The 18,580-nt window shown below is 44.5% G+C and overlaps 1 long non-coding RNA gene and 2 other non-coding genes across 4 annotated transcripts; all 3 read right to left on the bottom strand.

The window, feature by feature from the left end:
• Positions 1-942: 942 nt before the first annotated feature.
• Positions 943-6,983, bottom strand: LOC121572684. 2 transcript variants are annotated; one of them, XR_006658164.1, is made up of 7 exons: positions 6,655-6,983; positions 5,320-5,438; positions 3,529-3,606; positions 3,076-3,192; positions 2,835-2,884; positions 2,419-2,663; positions 943-1,644 (listed from the first exon to the last, which is right to left on the bottom strand). It is a non-coding gene; the product is annotated as an uncharacterized LOC121572684 (long non-coding RNA). The 2 variants fall into 2 exon arrangements; XR_006001891.2 differs by having other exon boundaries at positions 3,076-3,173; positions 6,655-6,981.
• On the bottom strand, positions 6,186-6,257 carry trnah-gug. Its single transcript has one exon. It is a non-coding gene; the product is annotated as a tRNA-His (tRNA).
• A 3,402-nt stretch (positions 6,984-10,385) lies between the features above and the next one.
• Positions 10,386-10,457, bottom strand: trnah-gug. Its single transcript has one exon. It is a non-coding gene; the product is annotated as a tRNA-His (tRNA).
• Between the last annotated feature and the right edge of the window lie 8,123 nt (positions 10,458-18,580).

The raw sequence follows: 18,580 nt of genomic DNA, 5'->3' as shown, positions 1-18,580 counted from the left end.
CCTTATAAACCCATTCACCCCCCCACTCTCTAACCCCCTTTTAAACCCATTCACCCCCCCCACTCTCTAACCCCCTTTATAAACCCATTCACCCCCCCCACTCTCTAACCCCTTTTAAAACCCATTCACCCCCCCCACTCTCTAACCCCCTTTTAAACCCATTCACCCCCCCCCCACTCTCTAACCCCCTTTTAAACCCATTCACCCCCCACTCTCTAACCCCCTTATAAACCCATTCACCCCCCACTCTCTAACCCCCTTTTAAACCCATTCACCCCCCCCACTCTCTAACCCCCTTATAAACCCATTCACCCCCCCACTCTCTAACCCCCTTATAAACCCATTCACCCCCCACTCTCTAACCCCCCTTATAAACCCATTCACCCCCCCACTCTCTAACCCCCTTATAAACCCATTCACCCCCCCACTCTCTAACCCCCTTATAAACCCATTCACCCCCCCACTCTCTAACCCCCTTTTAAACCCATTCACCCCCCACTCTCTAACCCCCTTATAAACCCATTCACCCCCCACTCTCTAACCCCCTTATAAACCCATTCACCCCCCCCACTCTCTAACCCCCTTTTTTAAACCCATTCACCCCCCACTCTCTAACCCCCTTATAAACCCATTCACCCCCCCCACTCTCTAACCCCTTTTAAACCCATTCACCCCCCACTCTCTAACCCCCTTATAAACCCATTCACCCCCCACTCTCTAACCCCCTTATAAACCCATTCACCCCCCACTCTCTAACCCCCTTTTAAACCCATTCACCCCCCCCACTCTCTAACCCCCTTTTAAACACATTCACCCCCCACTCTCTAACCCCCTTATAAACCCATTCACCCCCCACTCTCTAACCCCCTTATAAACCCATTCACCCCCCCCACCCCCCACTCTCTAACCCCCTTTTAAACCCATTCACCCCCCACTCCGTAACCCATCTTCTCTCAAAATCAGAGAAGAATATAGTATTCCTGAATTATCAGTGGAAACATAATTCTCATTTCATTACCCAGCCTTGCTTTCTTGACTGGCCCCATCCTCCCTTCAGAGGGGAGACAGTGCCTCCTGCTGGTTAAACTGTGGTCTAACACTTACTAGGATTAGACAGTCAGCTAGTAAAAGCAGACCTATGGGGCTCAACAGAGAGGGACATTTGACAGTAGACATAGTCACATGGGTATTAGCCTTGGGTTTGGGGGCCTCGACCGCTGCCTTTAAAAGGTCTCATCATCTTTATATATCAGACACCAACCGAAAGCATCAATAACACAGACACTGCTTCCCAAATGGCACCCTATTCCCTATACAGTGCACTACTTTAGACCAGGGCCCATAGTGAACAATTCAATCAATTGAGACGCATCCAGAGACTGGAATACCCTGCACCCAAGGACCTTTGCAGCTTAACTCACAATAATAATATTTCAATATAAAAACTAGGCATTCCAATTCCCTTATATGTCAACTAAAGGATTCTACCCGGAACCCTGGAAGGTTCTAACTCGGAACCCTGAGAGGTTTATACTCGGAACCCCGGAACCCTCCGTATCATCTGATGGTGCGGTACATCATGATGTCCACTGTGGTGCATCGTGGGAACTTGCCAATGGAGCTCTCCTCGACGGGTGTGTACACCTTAATAATAATACATTTGATTTCAGAGCCTTTTAAAACAACCAAGGACATCTTACAATAAAGTACATTAAAATCAAAAGTGCAAGTAAAATCCAATACCTTGATCTGTCTCATGTGTGTGTCTGATGGTTGGCTAATATAGATATCTGGATCATGAACGTCCTGATAAATATACACTACCGGTCAAAAGTTTTAGAACACCTTCTCATTCAAGGGTTTTTCTTTATTTTTACTATTTTCTACATTGTAGAATAATAGTGAAGACATCAAAACCCAATTGAGATGGTTTGGGTTGAGTCGGACGGCAAAGTGAAGGAAAAGCAGACAACAAGTGCTCAGCATATGTGGGAACTCCTTCAAGACTGTTGGAAAAGCATTCCAGGTGAAGCTGGTTGAGAGAATGCCAAGAGTGTGCAAAGCTGTCATCAAGACAAAGGGTGGCTACTTTGAAGAATCTCAAATATAACATATATTTTGATTTGTTTTACACTTTTTTGGTTACTACATGATTCCATACGTGTTATTTCATAGTTTTGATGTCTTCACTATTATTCTACAATGTAGAAAATAGTAAAAATAAAGAAAAACCCTTGAATGTCCAAACTTTTGACTGGTACTGGATATATGTAGCTGTGTCCAAACTTTTGACTGGTACTGTATATATATAAATATATAAACAGGACAAATCTGTGCCCCCTATGGGCCTGACCCCTCGGTCTCCACGTCCAAGTACATAGGGTGTAGGGTCTAGGGGTCCATTTAAGACGCACCCACCTCCTCAGCTAGGTAGTGGAAGAACCTAGGGTCTGAAATGGGATGTGTCCTCAGCAGAGTGGAGAGGTAACAGGTTTAGTGTTGGTATTTGTTGTGTTGGGCGGGGCGGGGCTACTCTGTGCTCCCGGGGTCATAGTGTCAAAGGTCGCTGCCTGGGTTGTAGGGGTCACTGGAAGGTCAGGGGTCACTGTAGCTGACGATGATGTCTCTGTGTTCACATTGCTGTTCTCTTGGTTCGCCTCGCCCTGCAGAACACACACACACACACACACACACACACACAGACACACACACACACACACACACACACACATTTTTATTCAGATTAGGATAGAGGATGTTGCAGGGTTTGTGTGTGTGTGTGTGTGTGTGTGTGTGTGTGTGTGTGTGTGTGTAACCCAGGGGTGTGAGAGGACCTCCTCTGCAGTATATCCACGTTCACTTGCAGCATCTGACCAATCAGCATCTAGGAAAGAGGTCATGTGACAGTCTTAAGTATTTCAGTAATTTTCAACTAAGCTAAATGGAAGGTAGATGTGATGATGTGATAAAGGGCTGAATGTATCTGTATTCCACTACGCTAGGTGGTGCAGTGTACTGTCTAATGTTATACCATCTACACACACACACCTTTCTCTCTAACCCCCAGGTTCCTACCTTGGCCGGCAGGCTGACTGTGTCCCAGTCTGGGGGAAGGGAACTCCAGCTTCCCCCTGAGTATCTGGTCCAACAACTCCTCCTGGTCGTTATTCTCACTGTAGGAGAGGAGTGAGACTGAGTGTACCCAGTCATAATGTTTAGACCAGTGAACATTTAGATTTACATTTTAGTCATTTAGCAGACGCTCTTATCCAGAGTGCATACATCATTTTTTTTTTTTTCATACTGACCCCCCGTGGGAATCGAACCCACAACCCTGGCGTTGCAAACGCCATGCTCTACCAACTGAGCTACATCCCTGCCGGCCATTCCCTCCCCTACCCTGGACGACGCTGGGGCCAATTGTGCGCCGCCCCATGGGTCTCCCGGTCGCGGCCGACTACGACAGAGCCTGGATTCGAACCAGGATCTCTAGTGGCACAGCTGGCACTGCGATGCAGTGGAACTCACCTGCGGAACGGAGGGAACCCACACAGTAGGACGTAGGTGATGACTCCTGCAGCCCAGATATCCACCTTCACACAATATCTAGCAACACACACGGGTAAGTTGGTAACATGTTTTACATTTGACATTTTGGTCATTTAGGAAATGGTCTTATCCAGAGTGACTTACAGTTAGTGCATTCAACTAAGGAGGTGAGTGTTAGTGCCAAAAGACAAGACAAGTAGAAGAGCTATTGAAGATTGAAATGCCGAAAAAAAAGCAGTGGATTTTTGTCCATCCTCCCCTGATTCAGAATATGTCCTTGTCATAGTCATGGCATGCTCGGTTCAATAGCTATTGACAAGAGAAGAGAAGTGTGTGTGTGTGTGTGTGTATATATATATACACTGTAACTCAACCCTGTTCCTGGAGCTTTTAACTCAACCAGTGAGCATAGCCTTGCTATTAAGAGAGACCACCGTAGGCAGACCTGGCTTTCAAGAGAAGACAGGCTATGTGCACACTGCCCACAAAATGAGGTGGAAACTGAGCTGCACTTCCTAACCTCCTGCCAAATGTATGACCATATTAGAGACACATATTTCCCTCAGATTACAGAGATCCACAAAGTATTCGAAAACAAACCCAATTTTGATAAACTCCCTTATCTACTGGGTGAAATACCACAGTTTGCCATCACAGCAGCAAGATTTGTAACCTGTTGCCACAAGAAAAGGGCAACCAGTGAAGAACAAACACCATTGGAAATACAACCCATATTTATGTTTATTTATTTTCCCTTTTGTACTTTAACTATTTGCACATTGTACAACACTGTATATAGACATAATATGACATTCTTTTAGCCTTCTGAGTGTAATGTTTACTGTTAATATTTATTGTTTATTTCACTTTTGTTTATTATCTACTTCACTTGCTTTGGAAATGTTAACACACGTTTCCCATGCCAATAAAGACCTTAAATTGAATTGAATTAAATTGAATTGAATTGAGAGAGAGAGAATTGAATTGAGAGAGACAGAGAGAGAGAGAGACAGAGAGAGTGAGACAGAGAGAGAGAGAGAGAGAGAGAGAGAGAGAGAGAGAGAGAGAGAGAGAGAGAGAGAGAGAGAGAGAGACAGAGACAGACAGACAGACAGACAGACAGACAGACAGACAGACAGAGAGAGAGAGAGAGAGAGAGAGAGAGAGAAGAGACAGAGACAGACAGACAGACAGACAGACAGACAGACAGAGAGAGAGAGAGAGAGAGAGAGAGAGAGAGCAGAGAGAGAGAGAGAGAGAGAGAGAGAGAGAGAGAGAGAGAGACAGAGAGAGAGACAGAGAGAGAGAGAGAGAGAGAGAGGGAGAGAGAGAGAGAGAGAGAGAGAGAGAGAGAGAAGAGAGAGAGAGAGAGAGAGAGAGAGAGAGAGAGAGAGAGAGAGAGATGAGGAGAGAGAGAGAGAGAGAGAGAGAGAGAGAGAGAGAGAGATAGAGGAGAGAGAGAGAGAGATAGAGGGAGAGAGAGAGAGAGAGAGAGAGAGAGAGAGAGAGAGAGAGAGAGAGAGAGAGAGAGAGAGAGAGAGAGAGAGAGAGAGAGAGAGAGAGAGAGAGAGAGAGAAGGGTCAGTCAGTCACTGTAAAGTCCACCATTCAGCAGAACAAAGACAACACCTGGGTTGTGTTCATTAGGCCCCAAACGGAGGAAAACTGACTGAAATTGGGAGGGCCTGTCCCGAAATTGTCCAATAACAAACTCTTGTTTTCATTGCCTTTGCTCAACATATTAATATGAATAGGACCAAACACCCCTCACCTGGTTTACAGGAGCACCGAGACCACACGGCCTGAGTGCCGATCTCCCGGACCGTCCCTGTTCTCTCCAGCTGCTTAGGGTCAGCACCCGGGGTGGGGGTCATATTGGGGGTCGCCATGCTACACAGGAAGGAGCATACCCATAGAACATTTCATTAATTACATTATTTATCCTTTATTTAACCAGGCAAGTCAGTTAAGAACAAATTCTTATTTACAATGATGGACTACACCGGCCAAACCTGGGCCAATTGTGCGCCGCCCTATGGGACTTCCAATCACGGCCGGTTGTGATACAGCCTGGAATCGAACCATGTGGTTTGTAGTGACGCCTCAAGCACTGAGATGCAGTGCCTTAGACCGCTGCTCCACTCGGGAACATTAGTGTGGTCTGATGGCCTTTCCCCCTTCTAGAAGCTCTATGTCTACGATGGTGCCATCTTACTGGGCGTCTCCACTAGCCACGCTAGACCAACACAACAGAGACCGTAGTGCTGTAGCTAGTCACTGATCTCAACACTGACTCAGGTCACGTACAGCAGAGGTGCATAAATGGAATGTACCACGCTGCTCAACACAGGATGCCACACAGATTGGTCATATGTTGTTGTAGGCTTTGATCACATTCACATTGCATAATTGGTCTCAGTCATGTAGTTACAGCTGAGGTCCCTAAATGTAGCTAATGTACCACACTATTTTCAGATGATTGTGGGGTCCTGGTTCCAGATCTGTTAGTTGTTGCTGCCTTGCCAACTACTATTGTCATGCCCAACCAGATGTGACATTTACAATTATTTCTGAAAATATCATTAGCTACTCTATTCATTCAAAACAGCCCTTATGCCGTGACATTGTGTACCGCAATGCCGTGACCCGGATTCGAACCGGGGTTGCTGCGGCCACAACGCAGAGTACTAACCACTATACGATCACGGCGAGCTACCAGGGCTTGTGAGTGCGGCAGGAGAGAAGGGGCTTTTCATTCATGGTGACGTGCACTAGTAGTCATATGCCAACAGCAGTATCCGATGACAGTAGGAGTTGCCACCTTGCCAATGGCAGCCAACAGGACAAACCGATCTGGGACCAAGGGAGTGATCAGTGAGTGTGCTCAAAACACTGTGTATCGTTCCGAGGTCATTCTGTAACATGAACATTTACAGTACCACTTTTGTGAACTATCACTCATTTTTGCTACTTATTTTATTTTCCTTTTCGCATCTCTTGTCTAGTTAGTTAGCTAGCTAACGTTAGCTATGTTAACAGTCATGCAAAACCATTTGTGCCATAAACAAGAAACATGGACTTGCTAATACACAGTAAATGATATTACCTTACACCGATGTCTTGGTCTTCCTTGTCGTTTTAACTGGTCGTAGATGGCATTGTTTAATGAAATATAAAATTACTGCTTCTTTTGCTCCTTTGAATCTCCCACTTCTCACCCGGGGTCGTCACTAGTTACCACAGCCACAAAGTCATGATTATGGCTAACCCCCGGGTATTTCTACAGTTTCTCTTCTTAAAATCTGATTTTAAACCTAACCTTAACCACACTACTAACCTTATGCCTAACCTTAAATGAAGACCAAGGAGCAATCTTTTTAACGAAACTTTATGATACATAATTTTGACTTTGTGGCTGGGTTAACTAGTAACAACCCTCTCCCAGTTTCGTCGCATGTTGATGACCACACAGGAAGTAGCATTGTTATGATTTTTATTTATTATTATTATTATTTTGTATTATTATGAACAAAACACATACAAAAACAGAGATATACAAACAAGAGTACATAAACCTAACAGACGGGTATTTCATATCAGGATACATTTTCAATTTGTCAAAACGTTTTTTGGTACCTATTGCTTTTTTGTTTTTACACTACTGATAATTTCGAAATAATATTTCAATTCTATCTTAAACAATGTGAAGAGGGATTTGTTCTCCGCCCTCTTCATGTTATGGATAAAGGTCTCCTGTAGCTCAGTTGGTAGAGCATGGCGCTTGCAACGCCAGGGTTGTGGGTTCGATTCCCACGGGGGGCCAGTATGAAAAATGTATGCACTCACTAACTGTAAGTCGCTCTGGATAAGAGTGTCTAGTAAAATAAAGAATCTTCCATGAAAAATTAACAATGGAAGTTAAATCAGGGTCCATATCATTTGGATCAAAACAAACATAATATCAGTCTTTAACATTAATAGTGGTTTCTTTTAAAATAAAATCTTCTAACTCACTCAAATCTTCTGACCAGAGCATATGAGCGGAGTGGAGCGGTGAGAATCTCAGCTCCTCGCTCACGGAGCTGTTCACCCCTCCGCTCCCCCCGCTCAAAGCCACATCAGGCCAGTCCGCTCATTATCGCTCAGCGTTCAACGCAGTTTGCATCGCGCTCCACTCAAATCGCCCCCCCGCTCACTCCAAAAAAGGAACAAAATCTGCATGTATTTCACTTTTAGCTTAAACCACAGCCTTACTTTATCTCCCCGAATTTGTTGCATACAGACTCATCTCGGATTATCCATTCTGTCTTGAACGGGGATCTAACACTGACGCTAAAATGAGATGTTAATCAGTATAGTATATTCCATAGCGAATTGACACGTTGTTTGCCAATGTTTCTGCAAAAGCAGCGATGCCCATTGGAAGTGCAGCGTGAGTGTAATCGGTGAGCAGGGATTTGATTTCTGTGACAGCAGGGAGGATCATCCCCAGGTTCCCCAGCTCCTTCAGCATTTTGTCTGTGAGGTCTGCTAGTGGTGTCAGCACACTGACAAGGTGCGCCAGCTGCCGTACTTGATTCAGGGTGATGTTAGCAACATTAGACTTGAGTTTGTTTTACCATAACGGGTCTTTTTGGAACAACCGGATGAACGACTGAATCATCCGCAGCTGGCTGCTCCATCGAATGGCGCAGGCATTTGTGGGGCGGACACCTAATTGGTCGGTTTCCTCTGTGCTCTTGCGCACACTTTTCACCAGGTGCCCGACTTTCACTAACAGCCTATTAATGTTGTCATGCTTGTTAACGGCGTTTTTGATCGCCAGCTGAAGCATGTGAATGGGGCATCTCAGATGTAAATTTGACAAAGTAAAGTACTAATTTATCATAGTTTCTTGGGGGGGTGTAGCCCGGTTGAGCTGCGCTGGCGAAGTGTTGCATCCCTTCGCGTTCTCCTTTACTCAGCGGTTCATAGTCCATGAAAATCATTTCAAAAATGCTACATCCAGCTCTCTGTTTCTCTCCCTTGTTATGGTTGGGCCTTTGCGTGCAGTGAATACACTTTTGAATTCCTCAACCCTTTTCTCTTGTTGCTGCTGCTGCTCCTCTCGCTCTATAAAATACAAATTCATGGACGACACAAATTAAATTAAACAGATGGATTCTGGGTCAGGCTTGAGCATGCTTCAGACTCGTGGTGTGAGCGAGCGAAATTGGAGCGGGACATAGGGCGACGCTCCGTCCTTTTAAAAATGCCGCTCTGCGCTCTGTTCAAAATCCGTCCGCTCACGCTCCACTCCGCTCATATGCTCTGCTTCTTACATAAGAACAGTCCCAAAAGAAATGGTCAAGAGTCTCTGGGTCACAAACACAAAATACACATTTGTTATCAAGAGCTATTTGGAATCTGTGTACAATAAAGGTCTTTACAGGGTAGATTCTATGAATGAGTTTGTATGATACTTCTTTCACCTGATTAGATATACAATATTTGCCAGACAACAACAAGACTTTGTTCCAGTTCTCTTGTCCTAGGGCTGCATTCCAGTCTATTCTAGCAGAGGGAATAGTAACATCTTGACATAGTTGTATTATATACATGTTATTACATTTATAGTTTAAAATGGCATTGATATTGATATATTCTCCTAAAAGAATTCTCCTAAAAGAAGAATATCACCTTTAGGGCCAGCTCTAACAACGTCCTCTGTTTCTACTGCTAAAGCCACTTTCTACCACTCTAAATGTCAAGCCTCTGCCTCTAACCCTAGGAAGCTCTTTACCACCTTCTCCTCCCTGCTGAATCCTCCTCCTCCTCCCCCTCCCTCCTCCCTCTCTGTGGATGACTTCGTCAACCATTTTGAAAAGAAGGTTGACGACATCCGATCCTCATTTATTAAGTCAAATGACACCGCTGGTCCTGCTCACACTGCCCTACCCTATGCTTTGACATCTTTCTCCCCTCTCTCTCCAGATGAAATCTTGTGACGGCCGGCTGCCCAACAACCTGCCCGCTTGACCCTATCCCCTCCCTTCTCCAGACCATTTCCGGAGACCTTCTCCCTTACCTCACCTCGCTCATCAACTCATCCTTGACCGCTGGCCATGTCCCTTCCGTCTTCAAGAGAGCGAGAGTTGCGCCCCTCCTTAAAAAACCTACACTCGATCCCTCCGATGTCAAAAACTACAGACCAGTATCCCTTCTTTCTTTTCTCTCCAAAACTCTTGAGCGTGCCGTCTCTAGCCAACTCTCCTGCTATCTCTCTCAGAATGACCTTCTTGATCCAAACCAGTCAGGTTTCAAGACTGGTCATTCAACTGAGACTGCTCTTCTCTGTGTCACTCGGGAACATTAGTGTGGTCTGATGGCCTTTCCCCCTTCTAGAAGCTCTATGTCTACGATGGTGCCATCTTACTGGGCGTCTCCACTAGCCACGCTAGACCAACACAACAGAGACCGTAGTGCTGTAGCTAGTCACTGATCTCAACACTGACTCAGGTCACGTACAGCAGAGGTGCATAAATGGAATGTACCACGCTGCTCAACACAGGATGCTACACAGATTGGTCATATGTTGTTGTAGGCTTTGATCACATTCACATTGCATAATTGGTCTCAGTCATGTAGCTACAGCTGAGGTCCCTAAATGTAGCTAATGTACCACACTATTTTGAGATGATTGTGGGGTCCTGGTTCCAGATCTGTTAGTTGTTGCTGCCTTGCCAACTACTATTGTCATGCCCAACCAGATGTGACATTTACAATTATTTCTGAAAATATCATTAGCTACTCTATTCATTCAAAACAGCCCTTATGCCGTGACATTGTGTACCGCAATGCCGTGACCCGGATTCGAACCGGGGTTGCTGCGGCCACAACGCAGAGTACTAACCACTATACGATCACGGCGAGCTACCAGGGCTTGTGAGTGCGGCAGGAGAGAAGGGGCTTTTCATTCATGGTGACGTGCACTAGTAGTCATATGCCAACAGCAGTATCCGATGACAGTAGGAGTTGCCACCTTGCCAATGGCAGCCAACAGGACAAACCGATCTGGGACCAAGGGAGTGATCAGTGAGTGTGCTCAAAACACTGTGTATCGTTCCGAGGTCATTCTGTAACATGAACATTTACAGTACCACTTTTGTGAACTATCACTCATTTTTGCTACTTATTTTATTTTCCTTTTCGCATCTCTTGTCTAGTTAGTTAGCTAGCTAACGTTAGCTATGTTAACAGTCATGCAAAACCATTTGTGCCATAAACAAGAAACATGGACTTGCTAATACACAGTAAATGATATTACCTTACACCGATGTCTTGGTCTTCCTTGTCGTTTTAACTGGTCGTAGATGGCATTGTTTAATGAAATATAAAATTACTGCTTCTTTTGCTACTTTGAATCTCCCACTTCTCACCCGGGGGTCGTCACTAGTTACCACAGCCACAAAGTCATGATTATGGCTAACCCCCGGGTATTTCTACAGTTTCTCTTCTTAAAATCTGATTTTAAACCTAACCTTAACCACACTACTAACCTTATGCCTAACCTTAAATGAAGACCAAGGAGCAATCTTTTTAACGAAACTTTATGATACACAATTTTGACTTTGTGGCTGGGTTAACTAGTAACAACCCTCTCCCAGTTTCGTCGCATGTTGATGACCACACAGGAAGTAGCAGTGTTGTGATTTCTATTTATTATTATTATTATTATTATTATTATTATTATTATTATTATTATTATTATTATTTTGTATTATTATGAACAAAACAAATACAAAACAGGGGTATTTCATATCGGGATACATTTTACATTTGTCAAAACGTTTTTTCGTACCTATTGCTTTTTTGTTTTTACACTTACTGATAATTTCGAAATAATATTTCAATTCTATCTTAAACAATGTGAAGAGGGATTTGTTCTCCGCCCTCTTCATGTTATGGATAAAGGTCTCCTGTAGCTCAGTTGGTAGAGCATGGCGCTTGCAATGCCAGGGTTGTGGGTTCGATTCCCACGGGGGGCCAGTATGAAAAATGTATGCACTCACTAACTGTAAGTCGCTCTGGATTAGAGTGTCTGCTAAATGACTAAAATAAAGAATCTTCCATGAAAAATTAACAATGAAAGTTAAATCAGGGTCCGTATCATTTGGATCAAAATAAAACATAATATCAGTCTTTAACATTAATAGTGGTTTCTTTTAAAATAAAATCTTCTAACTCACTCAAATCTTCTGACTTAAGAACAGTCCCAAAAGAAATGGTCAAGAGTCTCTGGGTCACAACCACAAAATACACATTTGTTATCAAGAGCTATTTGGAATCTGTGTACAATAAAGGTCTTTACAGGGTAGATTCTATGAATGAGTTTGTATGATACTTCTTTCACCTTATTAGATATACAATATTTGCCAGACAACAACAAGACTTTGTTCCAGTTCTCTTGTCCTAGGGCTGCATTCCAGTCTATTCTAGCAGAGGGAATAGTAACATCTTGACATAGTTGTATTATACACATGTTATTACATTTATAGTTTAAAATGGCATCGAGGCTACAAACTCCTCAACAGTTGCACTTGGAGTACTGTTATATTCTCCTAAAAGAAGAATATCACCTTTAGGGCCAGCTCTAACAACGTCCTCTGTTTCTGCTGCTAAAGCCACTTTCTACCACTCTAAATGTCAAGCCTCTGCCTCTAACCCTAGGAAGCTCTTTACCACCTTCTCCTCCCTGCTGAATCCTCCTCCTCCTCCCCCTCCCTCCTCCCTCTCTGTGGATGACTTCGTCAACCATTTTGAAAAGAAGGTTGACGACATCCGATCCTCATTTATTAAGTCAAATGACACCGCTGGTCCTGCTCACACTGCCCTACCCTATGCTTTGACTTCTTTCTCCCCTCTCTCTCCAGATGAAATCTTGCGACTTGTGACGGCAGGCTGCCCAACAACCTGCCCGCTTGACCCTAACCCCTCCTCTCTTCTCCAGATGATTTCCGGAGACCTTCTCCCTTAACTCACCTCGCTCATCAACTCATCCTTGACCGCTGGCCATGTCCCTTCCGTCTTCAAGAGAGCGAGAGTTGCGCTCCTTCTCAAAAAACCTACACTCGATCTGATGTCAACAACTACAGACCAGTATCCCTTCTTTCTTTTCTCTCCAAAACTCTTGAGCGTGCCGTCTCTAGCCAAGTCTCCTGCTATCTCTCTCAGAATGACCTTCTTGATCCAAACCAGTCAGGTTTCAAGACTGGTCATTCAACTGAGACTGCTCTTCTCTGTGTCACGGAGGCTCTCCGCACTGCTAAAGCTAACTCTCTCTCCTCTGCTCTTATCCTTCTAGACCTATCTGCTGCCTTTGATACTGTGAACCATCAGATCCTGCTCTCCACCCTCTCCGAGTTGGGCCGACTGAGGAATAATCATGATAAAGGGAAGGTAATATGGAAGGTAATGGAGTCCAGGTGGGAATCATAATGATCTGCAGGAGTGCGTAATGATGGATGCCAGGACCGGTGGTTAGTATTCCGGCGACGTCGCACGGCGGAGGGGAGGAGCAGGAGTAGTAGTAGCAGACCCATAAAGAATTCCAAAATTCCATCCCCCTCTCCATCCCCCCTCTCTCCACCTCTCCATCCCCCTCTCTCCACCTCTCCATTCTCCTCTCTCCCCCTCTACATCCGCCTCTCCATCCCCCTCTCTCCACCTCTCCATCCCCCTCTCTCCCCTTCTCCATCCCTCTCTCTCCACCTCTCCATCCCCTCTCCCCCTTCTCCATCCCCCTCTCTCCCTCCCTCCATCCCCCTCTCTCCCTCCCTCCATCCGCCTCCCTCCTCCCCCTCTCTCTAGTTGGTGGACAGTCTCCGTCATTTCTGTTTCTATAATCTCCATTAGTCTCAGTCTCAGCAGGTAGGTGTTTCTATACGTTCCATCAGTCCCAGGCCTATGTGTGTTTTAAATGTGTATCGTGTCGTTGGATAATGTTTGTTCTTCATATTTACTTACTTACTTCATCTTTACTTACTTATGGAACTAAGTAAGTTAATATTTATGCTTCTTATTTATTAATATTGTAAAATATATCAAAGAAATCTGCCTTCGCTGCTATTGGTACCATGTAATGTTGCCTTATTGAAATAAACCATTCTGAAGGGGCTCCCGAGTGGCGCAGCGGTCTAAGGCACTGCATCGCCGTGTTGCCGCGTCACTACAGCCTGGGGTTCGATCCCGTGACCGGGAGTCCCATAGAATGGCGCACAATTGGCCCAGCGTCATCCGGGTTAGGGGAGGGTTTGGCTGGCGGGGCTTTACTTGGCTAGCGACTCCTTGTGGTGGGCCGGGAGCCTGCAGGCTGACTTGGGTCGTCAGTTGAACGGTGTTTCCTCCGACACATTGGTGCAGCTCTGTGTCAAGAAGTGTGGTTAGGCGGGTCATGTTTCGGAGGATGCATGACTTGACCTTCGTTACAGAATAAGGCTGTAACGTAACAAAATGTGTAAAAAGTCAAGGGGTCTGAATACTTTCCAAATGCACTGTGTATATATATATATATATATACCACTTTAGAACAAATAAACTATACATCTATTCATTAAAGGTAGATTTAGCAAAATGACGTTGCCACGAGCAGCACTGAAGATATTGAGATGAACGAGATGCAAGACTTCAGTCACACACGGTATCTGTGCAACGGTTCGCTTCACGCTGTTACAGCTGTGGTAGCAACTCGACCAAAACAGCGGAGAAGTTGAGCCTCGCACTTCAACGCTCTTAGTTGTTGCAAAAATCTACCCACTATGCTGTTTACACCTGTATTTGGGGAGTTTCTCCCATTCTTCTCTGCAGATCCTCTCAAACTCTGTCAGGATGGATGGGGAGCGTCGTTGCAAAGCTATTTTCAGGTCTCTCCAGAAATGTTCGATCAGGTTCAAGTCCGGGCTCTGGCTGGGCCACTCAAGCACATTCAGAGACTTACATTTACATTTACATTTTAGTCATTTAGCAGACGCTCTTATCCAGAGCGACTTACAGGAGCAATTAGGGTTGTCCTAAAGCCACTCCTGCGTTGTCTTGGCTGTGTGCTTAGGGTCGTTGTCCTGTTGGAAGGTGAACCTTCGCCCCAGTCTGAGGTCCTGAGCACTCTGGAGCAGGTTTTCATCAAGGATCTCTCTGTACTTTGCTCCGTTCATCTTTCCCTCGAGCCTGACTAGTCTCCCAGTCCCTGCCGCTGAAAAACATCCCCACTGCATGATGCTGCCACCACCATGCTTCACTGTAGGGATGGTGCCAGGTTTCCTCCAACGTGACGCATGGCATTCAGGTCAAAGAGTTCAATCTTGGTTTCATCAGACCAGAGAATCTTGTTTCTCATGGTCTGAGAGTCCTTTAGGTGCCTTTTGGCAAACTCCAAGTGGGCTGTCATGTACCTTTTACTGAGGAGTGGCTTCAGTCTGGCCACTCTACCATCAATTCCATGATTGGTGGAGTGCTGCAGACATGGTTGTCCTTCTGGAAGGTTTTCCCATCTTCACAGAAGAACTCTGGAGCTCTGTCAGAGTGACCATTGGGTTCTTGGTCACCTCCATGACCAAGGCCCTTCTCCCCCAATTGCTCATTTTGGCCGGGCGGCCAGCTCTAGGAAGAGTCTTGGTGGTTCAAAACTTCTTCCATTTAAGAATGATGGAAGCCACTGTATTCTTGGGGACCTTCAATGCTGCAGAAATGTTTTGGTACCCTTCCCCAGATCTGTGCCTCGACACAATCCTGTCTCGGAGCTCTACAGGCAATTCCTTCGACCTCATGGCTTGATTTCTGCTCTGACATGCACTGTCAACTGTGGGACCTTATATAGACAGGTGTGTGCCTTCTCAAATCATGACCAATCAATCGAATTTACCACAGGTGGACTCCAATCAAGTTGTAGAAACATCAATGATCAATGGAAACAGGATGCACCTGAGCTCAATTTCGAATCTCATAGCAAAGGGTCTGAATACTTATGTATATAAGGTATTTCTGTTTTTTTTTATTTTTAATACATTTGCTAACATTTCTAAAAACCTGTTTTCACTTTGTCATTATGGGATATTGTGTGTAGATTGATGAGGAACATTTTTAATTTAATCACTTTTAGAATGAGGCTGTAACGTAACAAAATGTGGAAAAAGGGAAGGTGTCTGAATACTTTCCTACCTACCCAGTTGTCTCAGATAGAGCTGTTATTTACACTACCACCACTCAGGTCTCTCGGGTTCATGAAGGGGTCAAGCTAACACCATGACATGACAATAAACAAAAACATACATAGACAGAAACCATAGACAACTTAACATTTACACACATTTCAACAAACATGAAAAGAAGCATGGCAGGCGTCAAGAGGAAGAGCATGACCCTGAAGTGGAGGATCCTGGGAACCAAGATAACAGGCCTCCGGTTGTTGAATCTGACGACGAGGCAGAGTCCTACAGACAGGCTGTAGGGGAGGAGACAGATTAAGATATGTTCCCTGCAGCCAAGAGGTGGCAAAGACCTGAAAGGACCTCAGGCGGACCCTTCAAGAAGAAGAAACCATTCTCTGGCGACGACAGTAAAGACACATTTGGTTCCAAGTCACCTCATAGGTCCAAGAAGGAAACCCAGAGACCGAATGGGGGGTGACGGGGACAGGAAAGAGGGAAAGAAATTTGGGAATGGAGGCAAATCTTTTGGAAAGATGTCACCGGGGGGCAAGAGGTTTGGAGGGAAGAAATTTGGGGATGGGGACAAGCGGTTTGGAGCGAAGAAATTCGGTGACGGAGTTAAGAGATTTGGAGGGAAGATGTTTGATAGGGGAAAGACATTTGGGGGTGGTGGGGGTTCTACGTTTAAGGGCAAACCTCATCATGGTGGTTTGAAGAAGGGTCCTGTGGGGGGGGGGCTTCAAACAGAGGAAGGGGAAGAGCTGAGCTTCACAACCCTCTGAAAGCCTGGACTGATGAATGCTGAACGCACTACTGTGGTAGAACACCAGGTGGCAGTATGGACTCACTATTGTGGTCTCTGCAGCTTCTGATCTGATCAACATGAACAGAAAGGACATTGGTCAGCGGGAGGACTGGATGAAAATGCAATGATGTAGTTTTTGTACCTTGTGAAGATGTTTATGCAACTGTTATAAGCATTGGCAAATAAATCGCTGAATGCAAAGTACAGCTCAATTGTGTGTAGCCTTTTTTTTATTGGGGCGACTCACATTTAGCCTCTGCAACAAGCCTTCACCGCAAAGCGTGAGCATGAATTGGAGCCAGGGCTGACGCCCATTACACTCAAGTTGTGAAATGTGCATTTGGTACTGTGCTACAAATAGAACAAGCCGAACAAATAGAACTGGCCGTGGATTTTGATCTCCTTTCCCCCCTGTGCCTTCAGAATGTTGACTTTGGTCTGATAGTTCAACAGCTTATTCTTTGCGTTCTTCTGTTTCACACCGATCCTATGGCATCGTCCCAGATCCTATGGTGATATACCCAAGTCAAGTTCTCTGATATCAGTTTGACCACATAGCTGGAAAGGTCTCCTTTTCCAACCTGGTCTCAGAGCATTTCGTATTATTCTGTATGTAAATCAGAGACACTCCATTTAGTATGATATGTTACGTTTCGTACGGTATGTATTAATTTGTGGTTTACATCACCCATTTCGTATGATATGTTACGAAATTGCTAAACTTATGATATATTATGAATTCTAGCTAGGTGGCTAGGTGGCGAACATTATCTAGCTCGCTAACGTTAGCTAGGCTAGGTATTAGGGTTAAGTTTAGGAGTTAAAGGGTTAGGGTTAGGTGAAGGGTAAGTTAAAAGGGTTAGGGTTATGGTTAGGGGAAGGGTTAGCTAACATGCAAAGTAGCTAAAAAGTAGTAAGTAGTTTAAAAGTTGCTAATTAGCTAAAATGCTAAAGTTGTCCGTGATGAGATTCAAACTCACAACCTTTGGGTTGCTAGACTTTCGTGTTATACGCCCACCCAACCACCCTACTTTAGTGTTTGCCTTAAGTAACCATCTGTCTTATGTAACCGTACCAAACGTAACATATCACACTAAATGGGGTGTCTCGGCTTTACGCACATAATAATACTAAATGCTCTGAGACCAGGTTGCTGTTTTCTTGCTGGTCCAATTAATCTTCTAAAGTTTGCAACTTTGTTTCCAAAAGGTTAATTTTGTTCTCTTGTTCGTTCATGTGCACTCCTTGTTTGTGCGTGTCTGACATGATAGACTCTACTTTATTTTTCAGCTAATCTACTTTTTTAACAACAGATTGTAACAGTTTGTTGTGGTGAGCATTGAGAGCATTTTAGCTTCCTGGATATCCTTCAGCTGTTCATTAATCTGGTTTGCTTCTCCAAGTTGCTTCTGGTCTTTTCCTCTGGGGGAAGCCATGGCTTGTTGGATTCACGTCACCGCGCCACTTTACCAACTGATTGGTTCGCTGTTGTACATAACTGACCGCTCACTCTTTCCCAGTTGCTTGAGGATATGTTGATTTATCGATCAAAGAAGTTGTAGAAACCATTCAGACAAGCTAACACCATGACATTTTGTAATGGTTTTATTACCAAGACAACAGAAGAAGATTGTGGAATAAATCAGCTGACAAGTCAATGGCATCCTACTGCTGAATAGAACCATGGTCTGCCATGGCACGAGGAAGAAGAGTTAGCTGTGTATTGTCTTTAGTAACAGGATGTGTGTTATAATGATTACCTGTAGTTCAGTCTATATATGGTATTTAATCTTTTTTGTACAATAAATGTATTAATATACACTACCGTTCAAAAGTTTGGGGTCACTTAGAAACGTTCTTGTTTTCCATGAAAACATACATGAAATGAGTTTGAATAGGAAATATAGCAAAATGAATAGGAAATGTAGTCATTGACAAAGTTAGAAATAATGATTTTTAATTGAAATAATTGTGTCCTTCAAACTTTGCTTTCGTCAAAGAATCCTCAATTTGCAGCAATTACAGCCTTGCAGACCTTTGGCATT

Source organism: Coregonus clupeaformis, unplaced genomic scaffold (assembly GCF_020615455.1).
Source record: "Coregonus clupeaformis isolate EN_2021a unplaced genomic scaffold, ASM2061545v1 scaf0059, whole genome shotgun sequence".
Taxonomy (NCBI): Eukaryota; Metazoa; Chordata; class Actinopteri; order Salmoniformes; family Salmonidae; genus Coregonus; species Coregonus clupeaformis.
Note: the sequence above shows the minus strand (reverse complement) of the source record. Positions and strands in the feature narration are given on the sequence as shown.